The following is a 20,388-nucleotide window of genomic DNA, read 5'->3' on the forward strand; positions in this document are numbered from 1 at the left end:
CAAACTTGTTACAACAACGATAAAGTCACGACTTTCAAACTACGAACGAACGTTAACATTTTTTACGATACCGACGATAGCAGGACCGGTTCCCGACATTCAAATAGATCGGTCGACGTTAGGCATTCCTGCAAACATTAAATTAGCCGATCCAAATTTTCACCGCCCGGAAAACATCGATATGCTACTCGGGACAGGACCAGCGTTATCATGCCTTAGCGTAGGCCAATACAACCTCTCGAAACGTAACAACACAGATCTCATTCTACAGAAGACACAGTTGGGATGGATCGTTGGAGGCAGTGTCCCGACCACTAATACAAGAACCACACGTAAAACGTTTGCAGCAAACATACAGTTCGATCTACAGAGATTTTGGGAAATCGAAGAGGGACCCAGCATTCAATATCCGACGTTCGAGGATCAAGAATGCGAGAACCATTTCGTTTCAAACGTCAAACGTAACGCATCCGGACGATACGTAGTCGCGCTGCCATTCAACGAAAAAAGGAGTCAGTTAGGGGAATCTCGGTCACGCGCCCTAAACCGCTTTCTTTCGCTCGAACGAAAATTGGCACGCGACATAGATTTAAAAACACAATACGTTAAGGTCATCAACGAGTACCTCGCGCTCGGTCATATGACTCAGGTAGATACCTTCGACACGCCCGGATTCTACCTGCCACACCATGCCGTCATAAAACCATCAAGCACAACCACAAAGGTTCGCGTGGTCTTCGATGGCTCCGCCAAAACGACAAGCGGCATATCGTTGAACGACACCTTAATGACGGGTCCAACCATTCAGGACGATCTCTTCTCGCTCTTACTACGATTCCGGATGTACACAGTTGTCATAACCGCCGATATCGAAAAGATGTATCGACAATTCCTTGTCCGATCGGAGGATCGCGCATATCAACGCATCTTATGGCGAGACAATCACGGCAAAATAGCAACATTCGAGCTAAACACCGTCACATTCGGACTGTCATCCGCCCCATATCTCGCCATCCGATGTCTTCATCAGCTTGCGAATGATGAACAAAAAAACATACCGAACGCAGCCGCCATACTCAAACGAGATTTATACGTTGATGACTTGCTTACCGGAGCCGATACGATCGAGGAAGCAAGAATCATACAGCAACAGATCACCGATTTATTAAAAAAAGGAGGTCTCCCCATCCGACAATGGGCCTCCAATGAACCCAAACTTTTCGCAGGATTGCCCGAAAATCTTATTCATCCGAAGATTCTGGGTGACGCAACCGAGATGAAAACGTTAGGGATCTCATGGGACGCGAAACACGACTCCATCCGGTACACAGTACAACCCGCTACAATTAACAAAATCAGCAAGCGAAACATTCTTTCAACCATCGCCAAAATTTTCGACCCATTAGGATTGCTTGGACCCGTAACGGTGACCGCCAAGATCCTCATGCAACAACTTTGGCAATTAAAAATCGATTGGGATGAATCTCTGCCGACCAATATTCACACAGAATGGATCAACTACGAAAGAGAGCTACAAAGGTTGAACCATATTGAATTCAGCCGACACGCAACCATGAAAAACGCAAGAAGTATCGAACTACATGGTTTCTGCGACGCCAGCGAACGCGCGTACGGTGCATGTCTGTACACGAGAACCACAGACAAACGTGGTCATGTCGAAACACATTTGCTCTGTGCGAAATCTCGTGTTGCACCCTTGAAAACGGTCACACTCGCACGTTTAGAATTATGCGGCGCCATGCTCCTGGCTTCACTCTATCACAGCGTTCGTAAAGCCATCACCCAGAACATTGACAAGGTCATGTTCTGGACCGACTCCACCATTGTACTCAATTGGCTAGATAAACACCCATCCACTTTGAAAACATTCGTAGCGAATCGCGTAGCCGATATTCAAAACAAAACCAAGGCATCATCGTGGCACCATGTCAAATCAGCAGACAACCCGGCCGATCCACTCTCCAGAGGAATCACCCCCACACAATTTCTTCGCAACACACTCTGGCGACACGGACCAGAATGGCTCGCGAAACCACAGTCCGTGTGGCCTGAATCAAGGTTCACCCTATCAAACGAGCTCCCGGAAATGAAAAAGATGACTTGCCTCGCTACTTCAGTCGTTAAAAACAACGAATTACTGACGCGATACTCATGCATTCGAAAACTCCGACGAATTGTAGCGTATTGCCTACGGTTTCTACCAACCCATCGCGGCGCAGGGCCCTTGACCGCCGAAGACCTGCAAGAAGCCAACACCCGAATCATTCGTTCCGTACAGTCAATTTCATTCGCAAGGGACATCAAAGACTTGAAATCCGGAGAATTACATACAAAAAGTAAACTTCGATCGCTCCACCCATTCCTCGACGACAAAGGAATCATACGCGTGGGAGGCCGCCTTCAAAATTCCACATTACCATTTTCACAGAAACATCCAATCCTCCTACCGAAAGGGCATCACACAACCGACCTAATCATCCGCGAGGCACACGTAAAAAACCATCATTCAGGCATCACGACAACATTGTACGACGTACGACAGACATATTGGCCCATAGACGGGAAAAACACAACCAGAAGAATTGTACGACAATGCGTAAGATGTTTCCGGGTCAATCCACCAGCCGTCGACTATGTTATGGGAAACCTACCTGCGGCCCGCGTCACCGAAAGTCGACCGTTTCGAAATACAGGCGTCGATTATTGCGGTCCCTTTTACATAAAGGAACGGCGTCACCGTAATCGAGCCCGAATCAAGGTGTACGTTGCAGTATTTACCTGTTTTTCAACAAAGGCGGTACACCTCGAGGTAGTAAGCGACCTAACCACAGAGGCATTCATCGCGGCCCTCAAACGGTTCATCGCGCGCAGGGGGCTTTGCCAAAATGTCTATTCAGACAACGGGACAAACTTCGTCGGCGCCGACAACGAGCTAAAAGAAATTTACCATACGCTACCAAAGGAACCGAAATTACAAAAATTCCTCGCAAGCAAGGAAATTACATGGCACTTCATGCCAGCACTGTCTCCACATTTCGGGGGACTATGGGAAGCGGCCGTAAAGGCATTCAAACACCATTCAAAGCGAGTCGTAGGCGAAGAACTATTCACGTACGAACAATTCAACACCTTTGTTATCGAAGTCGAAGGCATATTAAATTCTCGTCCGCTCACCCCACTTTCATCCGATCCGAACGATCCATCCTCATTAACTCCTGGCCACTTCCTGATTGGTGGCTCCTTAACGGCCGTTGCCGAGACTGATTTCAGGACAACTCCGAGCAATAGATTATCAAATTGGCAACACATCCAAAAAGTCAAACAAGACTTTTGGACCAGATGGCACAAAGAATACATCCACCAACTCAACGTCCGACACAAGTGGACCAAGGGATCCCATCGCCTCCAAGAAGGGACCATTGTAGTATTGAAGGAAGACACCACACCACCCTTGTGCTGGCGCCTAGGTCGAATCGAACAAGTACATCCAGGAGCAGACGGTGTCATCCGAGCGGTGACCGTTCGTACCGCAGATGGCATCTATAAGAGGAACGTCAAGAAATTGGCACCGCTTCCAGACGCCGAATCTTGACAGCAGTGCCTTCACGATTAAAGACTGTACAGATAGAGTAAACAAGACCGAGCGTAAATCGAAGCGTTCAATTAAGGTTGATCGATCGTATCGATCAACGGGGGGGGAGCATGTTCGGTTTCGAGACGTGACCGTAGCTTTGTAACAGCATTCGTTACGCTCGGCCCTCACGCCCTGTCATCTTCAAGGTCCGTGAGGGTCTGAGACACGCGTCGCAGCCCCTTGGGCCATCTGGTTCGGACCAGACACGGGTCCCACTGTTTTAGAAATACGAAATTTCGAAGAGGTACCGGACGTACAGCACTCAGGGGTCTCGTGTTCAGGGTCTGAACCCGATGGTCGTCCATCCACTCGGGACAAGGGGCCATAAATTTATACCACCATATGCAGGCCACTCGGGTCTCTTCGTCACGCTGCACCGGAGTCCCGTCGTTCGAGAATTTTCCGAAGTTTCGGTGATTGACCAGAGGGTAAGGACTTCCACCTCTACCGTGGAGGACTGTCCGGAAGATCCGCCTCCCTCGGGTCAATCAACGAATGGGGATGAGTCTTTCGGGATTTTCGGGCCCATCCCTTGGAAAAGTTGGACACCAACGAGGTGGCCAGCAAACGGACCCCGGGGCAGTCTGTCTGAGTCTTCCATACGCAACAAACGCTCTCATAGAAAACGTATTAGTCATCGCGTTATCTCACACACTTACAAGTCGCACACAACACAGAACAATCAATCGGATCCCGTTACCCAATATTAAATTGGCGGGTAACTTTTCGGCGACACGGGTACGCGACGCGTTCACATCGGTGAATCCGAGCTTTACGCCCTCGGGTGGATGTACGGTCGAGATCCGCGCGGCAGTAGTCGAAGTCGCATCGCAAAACAATAAATATGTTTCCAATTCTATTTATGCGCAATTGAGATGTGTCCGATTCTTCGTGTGCGCAATTGAAACGTGACCAATTCTTCTTGTGTCCAATCATACTGTGTCCAAAAGATATGTGCGCAATGTGTACGTGCGCAACTGAGCGCCTCCCATAGGGATCAGGAGGACTCCGGCCAAGCTTGAGGATCGGATAGGGATCGGGGGGACTCCGGCCAGGTTTGAGGACGGGATAGGGATCAGAGGGACTCCGGCCAGGAATGAGGACGGGATAGGGATCAGGTGGACGTGGACCAGGCTTGAGGACGGGATAGGGATCGAGGAGACTCCGGCCAGGCTTGAGGACGGGATAGGGATCGGGGGACCGTGGGCCAGGCTTGAAGACGGGATAGGGATCGGGGGGACTCCGGCCAGGTTTGAGGACGGGATAGGGATCAGAGGGACTCCGGCCAGGAATGAGGACGGGATAGGGATCAGAGGGACTCCGGCCAGGAATGAGGACGGGATAGGGATCAGGTGGACGTGGGTCGGGCTTGACAACGGGATAGGGATCGGGGGACTCCGGCCAGGATTGAGGACGGGATAGGGATCGGGGGGACGTGGGCCAGGCTTGAAGACGGGATAAGGATCCGAGGGACGTGGGCCAGGCTTGATGACGGGATAGGGATGCGGGGGACTCCGGCCAGGATTGAGGATGGGATAGGGATCGGTGGGACACCGGCCAGGATTGAGGACGGTATAGGGTTCAGGGGGACGTGGGTCATATCCCTAAAATTCCTCTATGCTCCACCTCCTCGTGGTGGTCCCTGGGGCATGGTCCTGGTGTTACCGGGGCCATGTGCTAACGGAGCAAGGGGTGCAGGAGGGCATCGAGTACCACGCTTCTGTCGTACAGGCAGAGGGGCTGGGGATCGAGGCCCTCCGACGGGTCGGCTATATGGGTTAACGAACAGGGCAAGTTTCAGGAGTTTGGAAACAAAATGAGTAAGGTATACAAAACAGAAAACGTTTACGGTGCAGGGGCGCGGATCCCCAGTACCGGCACGGAGGGGGTGAGCGAGCAGGCCCCCTCCGGGTCGTCATCCGGAGTTTGCGGGTCGGCGAATGTGGAGTACTTGGCATCGCCGACAGTAATAGCTACAAGTAGGCAAAGGACTTATGCTTCGGAGAAGGATATGATTTTGGATGGGGTCCAAGAAATGGAAATTGAAATGATTGAAGAAAAGGTTGAGTTTAGGGGGGAAAAATTATTTAAAAAAGAAACAGGGAGAACTGGATTATCAATGCAAAAACGTCTAGAGGAGAGTCAAAAAAAGAATATCCAGAGCGATCTTGAAAAAAAGGAAAAAATAGAACAACAATGGATTCTCGATACCATAAAAAGGGTGGCAAAGGATGAAAAAATAGATTTTAGAGAATTTCAGAAAACCGATCCTATTAGGAACATTTATCTGAATACTACAATTCTCATGGGATCGGCTACAGATAATTTAAATTTAATATTAGAATATTTGGAAACTAATAAGAATGTTAGAAAAGACGTGAAAAATTACTTTGGGGAGTTAATGAGGGAATTTAGAACTATCTCAGAAAAACTCGCGGACTTAGGTAAATATAGAGAGGTAGATGTTAAAAAACTGTGCGAAGAAATCAAAAAAAGAGGAACTGGAAAAAAGAAGGATAGTATAAATATGAATAAAGAAAGTAAAGACATGCAAACTCAAACTATTAGAAATAAAACTAAAGAATGTAAAGACATGCAAACTCAAACTATTAGAAATAAAACTATAGAATGTAAAGATATGCAAACTCAAACTATTTGTAATAAAACCAAAGAAATAAATACTCAGACGGAAAATCCAGTATACTGGTTCTCGAACACGAAACCGAGTTTTAAAAAAAATGAATCCATATATCTTGAGAAAACAGAATATGAAAAACCAAAAATTACTTCTGACATAAAGATTAAGGAAAATACAGAGTGGGTTAAACAATTTAACTTACCTAGGAAAAGAAGAAGAGAAGAAATGACATCAGCGACAAGGGATGTAACGTCAATTCGGCACCTCCTGGATCTGGACCTAAAAAAGAAAAGAAAAGAAATTAATAGGAAAGAAGATAAGAAGTCATCACCTTCGGATGGCACCTTGTCGGACGAAGATGATGACCAAACAAATAAAGTCATCAAAGGTATACAGAATCTTCTAAAAGAATTTATGCTAAGTAAAGAAAAGGAAAAGCAACATAGGAATATAGGAATTCAGGAAAAAGAAGCTTATATTCCGGGCTGTAGCAAAGAAAACAATATAGGAGATGGAAGAGAGGTTAATACCAGGGAGGATATGGGATGGAAGACAATCTCAAAACGCAAAGGAAAATTTGTTTTCGGTCCCATCATGGACTCGGTAGTGAAGAAATTAACTACTGTTAAAATGGAAACGAAAAAACCGATAAGGCCAAAATGGACGATTCCTAATAATGACGCTATTATGGTTAAGGTAAAAGATGATGAAACCTTCAAAGATTCTTATGCAAAAATCTGTAAAGGTGTCGCTGATACTAGCGGGATCCGACGGGTCCGGAAAACTCGGACCGGGCAATTGTTACTGGAATTGGAAAAATCTGAAGACATTGATAAAATGAAAATACAAATTCAGAAATCTTTAGAAAATGCAGAAGATCAAAATGTACCTACTGCAGATATTAGAGTTCTACAGAAGACATTCGACTTGGAGATAAAGAATTTAGACCCATTGGTTGATGAAAGAACCATTCTAGGAATACTAAAAGAGGAACTAGAAATAGATTTAGAAGAACTAGAACTAAAGGTTTTAAGAGGTACAAAGCTAGGAATGCAAACAGCGGTCATAGAAACACCACTTAAGTTTTTGAAAAAGATTGTTAAAAAAGATAAAATTAAAATCGGTATGACGATAGTTAGGCTGAACCCGATGCCTAAAATAATTAAATGTTTCCGCTGCCATGCGATAGGGCACTTTAGCACTAATTGCAGGGTGGTAATAAAAGATGGGAAAAGGTGTCGGAAGTGTGCCGGAGACGGTCACACTATGAAAGAGTGTCTTGAAAAAACACCTATATGTAAAGACTGTAAGGATATGGGAATGATTGATAACCACCTCAGATGTACCATGGCTTGTCCATGTTTTAGAAATCGCATAGGCGAGTTGAAGAATCAATTTGATAAGTACGTTCTTTCGTCTGCTGCAGATCAACTGTACTGGGAGCAGGAATGCCCAAACAAATCTCGACCAGATAATTGCGGTAAACAAAATTGATATTGTCTGTATCCAAGAGCCCCATAAAATGGACAAATATTGGATTAAGTCAAAAGACAAAAAAGCTGCTATCAAAATTATAAATAGAGATATCAAAGTTCCCACTTCTAGGATCTTCAATGGAAAATTTTACGTTGGTATTCAAATAGATTTTCTCACCTTGGTGAACGTGTACATTTCGCCAAACTGTAGTCAATCTGAGTTTTACAACTGCTTAGAAGAACTTAAAATATCTAGACGCGGATGGAAGGATCCCATTATAGTGCTCGGAGATTTTAACGTCAGATCCTTGGAGTTTGGAGACAGAGTTCAAAACAGGAGAGGCGCAGTGCTAAACTACTATATATCTGAGATGAATTTGTCTTACGTGGACTTGGAGGGTGGTGACTATACATTCCACCGAGGTAGAAGAAAATCTAAGATAGACATAATAAGTGCGAGCCGGTCAATTCATGATAAAATTAAAAGTAAAATAGACGATGTGGAAAATTACTCTGACCATAAATCATGTATACATAGTTTAAATCTAAACAGAGAGTCTAGATATATTCAAGCGATGAAACACGCTAAGGATTGGAGATGGAACTTAAAATCTATGGATGTTGAAATATTTCTAAATACATTCAATAAACTAAATTCTAAATTGGACTGGAATAACATGGATAAAAATACAATAGATAACTATATTAAAAACATGCACACAGCGTGTAAAAAAACGCTTAAAAAGAAACTATACATGTATAAACATCAAGAATATCGATGTTGGAATGCTGAAATTGAAAATTTAAGACTCGAAGTTATAAAAACAAGACAGCGATACCAAAGAACATCACATCAGAACTTGCAGTTAAAAGCTGACAGAAAAGAAATCTATAGAATAGCCAAAAAGAAACTTCAATATAAAATTAACGACAGTAAGCAACAACAATGGAAGATTTTTACTGACCTTCTCAATTCGGATCCGTGGGGCAGACCCTATATAATCATCAGAAACAAAATTAAAAGCAGAAGCCCAATGCCAATTTTGGACTCAAAAGAAGCTTCAGAAATTTTACAGCATTTATTCCCACGGGAAAAAGAAAAAGTTTTATACGATACATTTGAAAAAGAAGAAAATAGTTTTATATATATTAATAAAGAAGAACTAAGAGTAATTGTGGAAAATCTTAAGACTAATAAAGCTGCCGGGCTAGACAAAATTCCTCCTGGTCTGATTAAAATTATCGCATTAAATGACCTGACAAGGTTCCATCAGATGTATGTTGGATGCCTGGATTTACTGTATATACCTGAAACATGGAAAAAATCAAGAACTATTCTGTTGAGGAAAAATATAAATACGGATAACTCACCTGGTAACTTTAGACCCATCTGCATAGGTAATTGCTTAAATAAAATCTTTGAAAAAATCCTAGAAAAAGAAATTTTATTATATTTAGGGAATACGCCTTTTCATAGAAATCAATTCGGTTTCTGTAAAGGGAAATCGACCCTGGACGCTCTGGAAATTGTTAACGATTTCATGGAATCAACTATAAGATGGAGAAAATTTGGAATTATTATTAGTCTGGACATACGTAATGCCTTCAATACAATCGGTTGGAATAGAATTTTTGAAAATCTAAAGAAAAAAAGAATACCTAATAGCCTACAGAATTTATTACAATTGTATTTCAGAAATAGGTCGATTGAATATAAAGCGGCTGATAGATGGATCAATATACGGGCCGAGAAAGGTGTGCCACAAGGTTCGGTAATATCTCCGCTAATTTGGAATATAGTCTACGATGGGTTACTTGCACTTAAATACGATTCGGAGATTACGACTATCGCATACGCGGATGACATTTTAATTTATGCAGCTAGAGGAAAATTAGATAATTTAAAAAAAGATCTTGAAGAAGCTATTAATCTGAAAATTGCCCCCTGGTTAGAAGCAAATGGCCTGGAACTAGCAGGTCACAAGTCAAAATTTATATTTACAAATAAGAAATGGATTCCACAAGATTTCAAATTGGACATTACGAATAATCAAATAGCTGCAAGTAATAGCATAAAATATTTAGGCATATATCTTAACAGGTATAATAATTACTATGAACATATAGACTGGATAACTGAAAAATCACACAAAGTAATAGGAGAATTATCACGTTTAATGAAAAATACAGGGGGCGCATCGTATGCTGGAAGGAAATTATACTATAACATAATAGTCTCTATAATTAGTTATGGTAGCCATATATGGGCAAAAAAGGCTCTGTCTTACCGTCGGAATATTACTAGGATTGCGAGAGTACAGCGTCTCGGTTTGTGTAGAATAGCCAGGGCGTATAGATCGGCGTCTCGTTACTCCCTTTGCGTACTGACCGGGTACTTGCCTCTGGAAATACTCCTAGAAGAGAGACCACTACTTTACGATTTGAAAAAGAAATACAAAATTTCAGAAGAGGATGGCGAACTTACTCGCGAATTTAAAGAAAGGAATTTTAAAAGAGAAATGGAAGAAATCAAAGAAAACTCTTGGAATAAATGGATGATCACATGGAATAATTACCGTCATTCTGCATGGACGAGATCCATTATTACGAACCCAAAAAGTTGGGCTGAAAGGAACTTTGGAATCCTGAACTACAGGTTAACCCAAATACTTACAGGACACGGGGTCTTCCAGGCTTTCCGTTACCGGATAGGGAAGGCCACACATGACAAATGTTGGTGGTGTGTAGGAGTTAGGGATGATCCCGAACACACGCTTCTACATTGTGATAGATGGGCAGCGGAGAGAAATTCTCTATGCATCGATATAGGAGACACACTTACCGTCGGGAATTTCCAGAGCATAATGCTTCGGGACGGAGCCACATAGAAAAAATAGATAATTTTATCAACCTAATCATGGGGAAAAAAGAAGATTTTGAACGTAAGCTGGAGAGAATGATATAGAGGTTTTGTTCGAAATCGCTGCAGGCGTTACCGAGAATCTCGGTAACGCAAACATCATTTCTCGTGCCATACAGTTTTTGCGACCTAATCCGCAGACGAGCGGCCTCGGTGCGACCGTGTCTCGGAGTTGACAATAGCCAGCTGATCGAGCTCGGCGCCGAGACCGGGTGAACGCACTCAGACGTAAACTTTGTGTTTACGTCTAAACGTTTACTTGTCGCGTGAGCCACCGTTCCCATATTCCAAAATATCAAATCCGTCACCCACCGTCCTTGTTTCCTGTGCAGTAGCGGCCGTTAGGGCATTGCCCTCGTGCGCTAGCTAACGTTCGACACTGCCAAATCCTTTGTCATTTTCAAAAACCCCACTCCTTATTCCTTCCGACGCCGGTGGCCATGCACAGTATAAATAACCCGCGATAACCACGAAACGGGGTCTTTAGACACGCTCGATCGCTCGATCATAGTCTCGTTACTTTCGTTTATTCGTGCGCTCCACGACACTTCACTCTCCCAAATCGTGCGCTTCACGATTCGCGCGTTACATCTCCGACTTCTATATATTCTCCGCTTTCTTGTACCTCTGCACTTCACCGCTGTCTTGTATACTGTCCGCTTTGTTCTCAATACATTATTTATTATTTCATACAGTCCACTATTATTCTCTACCTATCTCTATCGCACCCTATACCTCTTTCCTTTCGCTATAGTTCCAAACAGGTTTGAAGATGATAAGGATAAATGAAAGGCAAGAACAGGAGTGGAAACAGACGCAAGCGGGTGACCCTGAGAAATGCGAAAAGCGGGCCCTTGGTCACTGAAGCATGCGGAGAGCAGAGAGGGCGAAAAGAGGAGAGGTTTTTTAGTGGGTATGGCTTCCAGCCGAGTTCCACACTACCAGACCATCTGGTGTGCGTAACGCATTTTTCCTCTCCTACGTAAAAAAAAAAAAAATGGACGGTATAGGGATTAGGGGGACTCCGGCCAGGCTTGCGGACGAGGTAGGGATCAGGGGGACTCCGGCCAGGCTTGAGGACGCGATAGGGATCGGGGGGACGTGGGTCTGGCTTGAGGACGGGATAGGGAACAGGGGGACGTGAGCCAGGATTGAGGACGGGATAGGGAATAGGGGGACGTGGGCCAGGCTTGACGACGGCATAGGGATCAGGGGAACGTGGGCCAGGATTGAGGACGTGATAGGGATCAGGGGGACTCCGGCCAGGCTTGTGGACGAGGTAGGGATCAGGGGGACTCCGGCCAGGCTTGAGGACGGGATAGGGATCGGGGGGACGTGGGTCTGGCTTGAGGACGGGATAGGGAACAGGGGGGCGTGAGCCAGGCTTGAGGACGGGATAGGGAACAGGGGACTCCGGCCAGGCTTGCGGACGGGATAGGGATTAGGGCGCCGTTGGCCAGGCTTTAGGACGGGATAGTTATCAGAGGAACGTGGGCCAGGCTTGAGAATGGGATGGCGATCAGGGGGACGTGGGCCGGGCTTGTCGATGGGATAGGGATCGGGGGACTCCGGCCAGGATTCAGGACGGTATAGGGATCAGGGGGACTCCGGCCAGGCTTGCGGACGGGATAGTGATTAGGGGGCCGTTGGCCAGGCTTGAGGACGGGATAGGGATCAGGGGAACGCGGGCCAGGATTGAGGACGGGTTAGGGATAAGGGGGCCGTGGGCCAGGCTTGAGGACGTAATAGGGATGAGTGCGACGTGGGCAAGGCTTGAGGATGGGATAGGGATCAGGGGGACGTGGGCCAAGCTTGAGGACCGTATAGGGATCGGGGGACTCCGACCAGGATTGAGGACGGGATAGGGATCGGGGGGACGTGGGCCTGGCATGGAGACGGGATAGGGTTCGGAGGGACTCCGGCCAGGCTTGAGGACGAGATAGGGATCAGGGGGACGTGGGCCAAGCTTGAGGACCGTATAGGGATCGGGGGACTCCGACCAGGATTGAGGACGGAATAGGGATCGGGGGGATCATATCCCTAAAATCCTCTACGCTCCACCTCCTCGTGGTGGTCCCTGGAAACACACATAGTTGTGTGTTGCTAACGGAGCGAGGGGTATTCCGCGGGAAGTAGTCCCAATGATGTGTGAGGCGATGCCGGCGGGATCTTCGGATCCTGGCAGGGCCTTTTTTTTTTTTTTTTTATCGTGAGGAAATGTTTTATACATATCGCGACTCCCTGGGGGAAGCCGGGGTTATGTGGGATTCTCCCCGGGGGCGAGCCCCCGGAGACTACCCACTAAAACCTCACGCCCACCTAAGCTACACGGGAGGTGACTGGATCACGCGAGTACTCAACAGGACACCTCCCAGCTATCATCATGCCCCGGGGGGGGGTTAACCTCCCCCACTGCCTACGCTATAAGACCCCGGGCGGAGGGACCCGCCCGGTGTCCCCATCCCTGGAGCCTTCGGATTGGGCTTCCTGAGCCCCAGCTCGGTCCACCCACAACTCCCGGAGTCCTCGTGTCCCGCTCGGGGCCGGTGTCCCGAAGGAACCAGCCCCGGCCGAGACAAGAAGACGCCGCCACCGGAAGGAAGGGCCGTCGGAGGCGCGATCCGGCACGCCCCGACCCTTCCTTTCCCCAAACCCCCCACGTATCCCCCTCCCCAATCGGGGAGGGACGGACCGACACCCCCCTACACCGGGAAACTAACCCGGGGGGTGTCGGCCTATCACGGGGGGAGCTATGCTCCCCCCCGGGGGCCCGGGTCAGCTCACACCCTGGGCCCCCAAGTACACCGCCCCCAGTTGTGGGGGCGTAACAGGGCGCGGGGAAACTCCCCGCGCCAACCCCACTCCGCCCCCCACCACCGGGGGCACACGTTGACGCGGGGGAGACCCCCGCGCCCTCCCTACCCTCTCCGCCCCCCTTCTGGGGGGACACGTCGGCGCGGGGGTCGTCCCCGCGCCCACACCCTCCTCGCGGAGCCCGGGTCCCGTTCCCGGGCCCGCTCGGCGGCCTCCTTCTGGGTCATTACTACCTCACAGAAGGAGGCCACCGCAATCCTGGCAAGGCCTCCCTTGCCGGTAAGGCTCACACGGAGGCATAAAAACCGCGGACCAATGGGTCCTGCGATAACGACCGGGGAGGTCGCCGCAGGGCCCTTGCCGTAAACCGGTGGTCATGTTTAACCGGAACGGTGGTCTTGCCTCAATCGGCCGGGCCGCGAGGATGATAACCTCTATAATAAATCCCCAACCCTAAGCTTAGGTGCGCGGTGAGAGGGTATGCCCTGGTTACAGGGGTACACCAGTCGCGAGCGCACCAACCACCACTAGATACCTGGCGCCTCCAGTGAGTATATAGCCTTACCCGGGTAGTGGGGGCTCTGCCCGGGTGGACCTCTTTTCCCGCCGTATTCGTGGGACGAAATATGGAATTTAAAAATAAAAACAAAACTGAAGAAGGTAAGGAGGGGGCACTGAGGGGAACGAGGGGACGTGGTCGGCGCGGCGAGTCGGTGGACCGATTATCGGACCACTCGACCCACTCAGCGCCCCCCATCCCCAGCGGGGCGGGCACGAAGAGGTCGCTGAACCCTCCAGGCGTGCCACAGCCGAACCCGTCGCAGAAGAAGCGGGAGCGACTGGACGAGGTCGTCCGCCCGGACATAAGGTACATGCTCCCCGGGGAGCTGCCCGCCCTTATAGCGGAAAAGTCGGACGTTGCCCGGGAGCTGGCGGAGGCGAGCCGGAACCTCAAGGGCACGCACCTCAAAGGGATCCGCGACGCCTCCGAGGATATAAAGGCGGCAGTGCGGGAGTTGGAGCGGAGGGGTATCCAGGTTGGACCCCCCGCCGACTCCCGCGACCCGGACTCCCAGGCGGATGTCGGGGACGCCGCATTACGGATGGAGAACGCGGCGCTCAGGAGGGAGCTCTTGGAGACCCGCGACTCGCTTCGGGCCATTAGGGGAGAATTAATGGTGATGAAGCGGTTGCGGGACGCTCCCCCCCTGCCGCAAGTCTCCGCCCCCGAGGTCGGTGAGGTCACTGCGACCCCGGCGAAGCAGCTGGACCTTATGGCCCAGATGCGGGCCCTCATGGAGGAGGGCCTCAGATCCCTCCGCGAAGAGATGCGGAGGGAGCTGCGCCGGGTGACCAGGCATGGTGCCCGGGGGGAGCCCCGGCCGCCGCCGGCGGCCCTTCCGGCGCCGCCGCGGCCCGCCCCCGCGCCTGCTCCGCCGACGCCTGTCCCTGCCCCTGCCCCGGGGACGGGGGAGAAGAAGAAGAAGAAAAAGAAGAAGAAGGGGAAGAAGGCTGGGGAGGCTCCCCAGCCTTCGGTCGCCCGCCCGGACCCGCCCCCTGCGCCTGCACCGGGTACCCCGGCTAAGCCGGGGACCTGGGCTGAGGTGGTCGGGAGGCGGGCCATCTCCGCGGCCAAGGCCGCGGCTAAGGCTGCGGCCCAAGTAGCGGCAGCCGCCTCGGCCGGCGCCGCTATGCCTAGGAAGGCCGCTGCCCCCGCCCCAAAGAGGGGTAAGGCAGCGGCCAAGGTGAAGGCTCCCCCTCGATCGGCCGTGGTGACCGTCACCGTGCCGGAGGGGAGCAAAGCCTCATATGAGGAGGCCATTAGGAGGGCCCTCCAGGGCGTCGATCTCGACGCCCTGGGCATTGGGGCCCTCAATTGGAAGCGGGCGGTATCCGGGGGCCTCATTATTGAGGTCCACGGTGCCGATGGGGGCCCCTAGGCTGACGCCTTGGCCGCCAAGATGGCCGCCGTCCTGGGGGGATGGATGTAAGGGTGTCCAGGCCCGTCAAGACGGCGGAATTCCGCCTGACGGGCCTGGAAGTCTCGGTTACCCCCCGGGAGGTGACGGAAGCGGTGGCGAAGGCCGGGGGCTATACCGCCGAGTCGGTCAGGGTGGGGGAACTCAAAGCCCCGCCCAACGGACTCGGCACAGTATGGGTGCAGTGCCCGGCTGTGGCGGCCTTGGCCATTCAGAAGGCCGGGAGGATTCGCGTGGGGTGGTCCACCGCCCAGGTGGTGGTGCTGGCACCACGGCCAATGCAGTGTTTCCGCTGCCTGGCCCTTGGCCACGTACGGCAGCGGTGCACTGCAGAGGTCGACCGCAGCGGTCATTGCTACCGCTGCGGGGACGCCACGCACCGGGCGGTGGACTGTAAGAGTCCACCCCATTGCGTGGTCTGCGCGGCCTTGGGAAGGCCGGCGGGGAGCAAGGCGTGCTCCCCGCCGCCAAAGGGTAAGAAGAAGGTAAAGGGGGCCGGCGGTGTGGCGCCACCCCAAACCCCGGAAATACCGGGGGGAAAGTCGGCCACTCCCCCAACCCCTAGGGAGGGTGAATCGATGGAGGTGGAGACGGCCCCCAGCGGGACGGGGGGTAATGACCCCCCGCCACCCGCACCGGCGGCTAAGGAGGGGACCAGCGTGAAGGCCAATTAATGGCCCATATTCCGCGCTGGTCCCCTCTCCCGGTACTCCAGGCCAACCTCAACCACTGCCGCCAGGCGCAGGACCTGATGGTCCAGTGCCTGGAGGAGTGGGGGGTTGGCCTGGCCGTCGCCACGGAGCCGTACAGGGTCCCCGACCATCCACACTGGTCCGGGGACGTTGACGGCTCCGTGGCGATATGGTGGCGTCGACACTCGGCGGCTGTGCCCCCCTGCTCCGTGGTCGAACGGGGCAGGGGGGTGGTTATGGTTAAGTGGGGAAGGTTTCTGGTCGTGGGGTGCTACAGCTCACCCAGTTATGACTCCGCCGAATTAGGGATGTTCCTGGACCGGCTGGGGCTTATGATAGCCCCGTATATAGCCGGTCCGGTGTTGGTCCTGGGGGACCTCAATGCGAGGTCCACCACCTGGGGTAACCCCGGGACCAACGCTCGAGGCGGAGTCCTGGAAGACTGGGCGGAGGGGATGGAGCTCCGGTTGCTAAACCGGGGCTCCGTGCCTACGTGCGTGAGGTGGAATGGCTGGTCAATTGTGGACGTGTCATTCGCGACAGCCGCCGCCTCGCGCCGTGTGTCCAATTGGCGGGTCTGGAGTGGAGAGACCTTGTCGGACCACAGCTATGTCCTGATGGACGTGGCTGTGGTCTCGGACTCGCCATTGCACACGCCCCTCCGACGTGGCACCCCGTCAGCGCCCAGATGGGCGCTGAAACGACTGGACGGGGACCTCCTGAGGGCCGTGATTATCGGCTCCGCCTGGCCTTCGGCCAGGGAGCGTGAGGCAGACGAGGAGGCGGCTTGGATCCGGGGCACGTTGCAGATGATCTGTGACGTGGCGATGCCCCGGGTCCGAGCTCAGCCCCCGAGTAAGTCAGTTTACTGGTGGTCGGGGGAGCTGGCCGAACTCCGCAGTTCGGCCGGCCGAGCCCGCCGCCAGTATGCCCGCGCCCGTCGCCGCCATTTTTAGGCGGCGACGCGGAGCCGAGGGTCGCCGAGCTGTACAGGGAGTACAGATCGGCGGCCGTGGCCCTCAAGCGTGCAATTGCCGCTGCTAAGGCCAAGGCCTGGGATGAGCTCCTGCTCATCCTCCGTGACGATCCGTGGGGACGCCCGTATAAGGCGGTGCTTGGGAAGCTCCGCCCCTGGGCGTCCCCGGTTACGGAGAGACTAGACCCGGAATTTCTGGGGCGCGTCGTTGACACCCTCTTCCCCCTGGTGATGGGAATGAGGGGAGGAGGGAACGCGCCCCGGATCCGACCATGCGATGGTCGGACGACCATTCCGGGTCACTGAGTGGGAGCTGTACCAGGCCGTCCGGGAGCTTCGGGCCAGGGGCAAGAAGGCCCCTGGACCCGATGGGGTTCCCGGTGGTATAATGGCCTTAGCTATGGAGGTCCTCGCCCCGGCGTTCAGGAGCGTCATGGACGCGAGCCTGCGCCGGGGAGTCTTCCCCACGGTATGGAAAGAAGCGTGCCTGGTTCTCCTCCAAAAGGAGGGGAAACCCGCAGAGTCTCCCTCTGCATACCGGCCGGTTTGTTTACTCGACGAGGCGGGCAAGCTATTCGAAAGGATAATTGCCGCCCGCCTCGTCGAGCATCTGTCGCGGGGTGGTCCGGACCTGAGCGACAGCCAGTATGGATTCCGGAGGGGGCGCTCCACTATAGACGCCCTGGAGCGTCTGCGCCTCCTCCGTGAACAGGCTGTCGCTCGGGGCAGGGTGTTGATTGCGGTGTCGTTGGACATCTCCAACGCTTTCAACGCCCTGCCCTGGTCGGAGATAATGGGGGCGCTGGACTATTTCCAGGTGCCCCCTTATCTCCGGGAGGTGGTCGGCGACTATCTCCGCGACAGAGGGGTGGTATTTACCGGCCGGTATGGCATTGTGCACTCGAGGGAGACGCACCGCGGCGTTCCACAGGGGTCGGTCCTTGGACCGCTCCTGTGGAACTTGGCATATGACGCGGTGCTGCGGGTTGTCCTCCCCCGGGATACGGGTGTCAAAACAAGGAAGAGAAGTCAGCGTAATATTAGCTAGGTGCAATACGAAAAACTTGTTAGTAGCATTTATACAAAAACCAGACGAGATACGCGGACCAATTTTTGGACACAGTAGTTTCGAAGCAGTTAGAACATTTTTGCGAAAAAATTTTCCAAAAAAAGTTGCAAATAAAAAAGTTAAAATTTACTCCAATAGTTCGAAAAATGCAATAATTAGAAAAACTAAACAGAGTAGAGGAAAAAAATTTTGGAAAAAAGCTAGCAATAAAAAATTTTAAAAATACTCGAATAGATCGAAAATTTGCAAAATTGGAAAATCCAAACAGAGCAAAGGATAGGACAGGCGACATACAGTAGAAAACAACTTATAGAATTAAAAATCTTTTTGAACAAAGCCAGGCGAACGGCAAATTCAAACCAGACAGATCCGAATTTGTTAAGTTTGACAATGTTAGAAATAGCGGAAAAGTACGAAATTCAGAATAGATGAGTTTTTCACGAGGGGAAAGCGATTGGTACAGGAAAAACTAAGTCTTAAAAGTTATTTAAGGAGAAAAAATTAGCGAATAAATTTTATTATAATTTGATTTTTTTATAAACGAAATGACAAGAGGAGAAAAAACTAAAGGGAATACCCCCCAAACGTTGTAATAAAATAACAAAGGGTAAGGGAATAATTAAAACCAAAAGAGTAAGAAACACCGTGGCGCGAGAACAGAACGCGCAGAGAGCAAATAGTACCGACTACTTCCCCACGAGAAATTCTCAAACGGAAAGGAAAGCGAGAACCAAAAGTGGAAAAGCGAAACTAAGTAGCAGAAAAATAAGTAATAAATAAGTAATGTTAAGCGGAAAACGAAAAAAGAAATCCTCCAATGTTAAAAAGAAAGTAAAAATAGCGAATACAGGATACTATAGTAAAAGGAACTGGAACTAGAAGTACCCAGTTAGCAAAATGCTTTGAATCTGCCACTAAAATTTGACTCGGAAGTGCCATCCATCTGTATTCGCATTACCATCTGTATATCCAGTGGAAAGTCTGCCACGGCATATTCGTGCCAAACTTTCGCTTCGATCAGCCTTCGTCATAGAGGGCAGGTCCGTCGCAATAAGAACGGGGTAACCTTGTTCTGAAAGTAAATATCGGGAAAAATCGGAATAAACGACGAGAGCGAAAATTGAGTTTACAAACGTATTTATTTTAATCTTAATATATTTTTATTTTACATATATTTGTATTATATTATTTATTTGTTTTATATTTATAATCTTAAGAAAGAAAACGAATAGACAATAGAATTTTAAAAAATGAACTGTACAAGTTACATAAAGGAAATAAAAATGATATAAAATTCAATTATCATAACAAAGCTGTTATACAGTAAAAAATAAATATTCAAATCTTAAAATAAGTGAAATAAAACCCTCGAATGGAAAATAAGGTGTAGGTATGCTTAAGAAGAGTTTAATTAATATATATTATATAATGTAGGTCATAGGTTATTAACAATATATTTATTTATTTATTTTTGCTATGCTTCCTCTCATCAGCGGACACGGACAGCACACCACACTTGAAGTTTCTCCTTCCTATAAACAAAAAGGGCCTTACATTAGGACGTGATATGGATATGTGTTCTGTTCTCATTGTACAATCGATATATTTCGAAGAAAAAAAAAATTTTTTAATTCTAGAATAATGTATATACTCACTTTGCCATTTTGACTTACAGATGAAATGTCCTCAATTATAACTAGACAGCACAGTGCAGACAGGATCTCGAAGTAAATACAGATGATAGATGATAGGCATCCAACCAAGCCTGTGTTCCTAACTGTTCATGTTCTGTTATTAAGATTATAATATCCTTTTGTTTACCTTTTGTTCTTGGAATGGATATATTAATGAAAAATTATGTATGCAGACATTTAATTGAAGCTGATTTACTTCAGCTGCTAGCCAAGGATACGGCATTGTATCAGGATAACATTTCATTTCATTAATCAACTCATAATAATACTGTTTTGACGTTTGTTCCAAATTACTTTCGGTGGTAATCCTGGTAGTAAAGCATTCTCGGAAAAATAGGTATCTGAAATAATTAAAAATATTTGTGAGTACTATATAAAGTTTAGAGTACTAAAATAATACTTTAGGTGATGGTGTTAGTAGAATGTTTATAGCGTACGATGATTCAACGGACAACAAAATAAAGTTTATTAACAAC

General features: G+C 49.4%; 1 long non-coding RNA gene across 1 annotated transcript; it reads right to left on the reverse strand.

The window, feature by feature from the left end:
* Positions 1-19,472: 19,472 nt before the first annotated feature.
* Positions 19,473-20,382, reverse strand: LOC143363980 (uncharacterized). The gene is made up of 3 exons (XR_013083949.1): positions 20,131-20,382; positions 19,874-19,995; positions 19,473-19,750 (listed from the first exon to the last, which is right to left on the reverse strand). It is a non-coding gene; the product is annotated as an uncharacterized LOC143363980 (long non-coding RNA).
* Positions 20,383-20,388: the final 6 nt, after the last annotated feature.

This window comes from Halictus rubicundus, unplaced genomic scaffold, assembly GCF_050948215.1.
Source record: "Halictus rubicundus isolate RS-2024b unplaced genomic scaffold, iyHalRubi1_principal scaffold0203, whole genome shotgun sequence".
Taxonomy (NCBI): domain Eukaryota; kingdom Metazoa; phylum Arthropoda; class Insecta; order Hymenoptera; family Halictidae; genus Halictus; species Halictus rubicundus.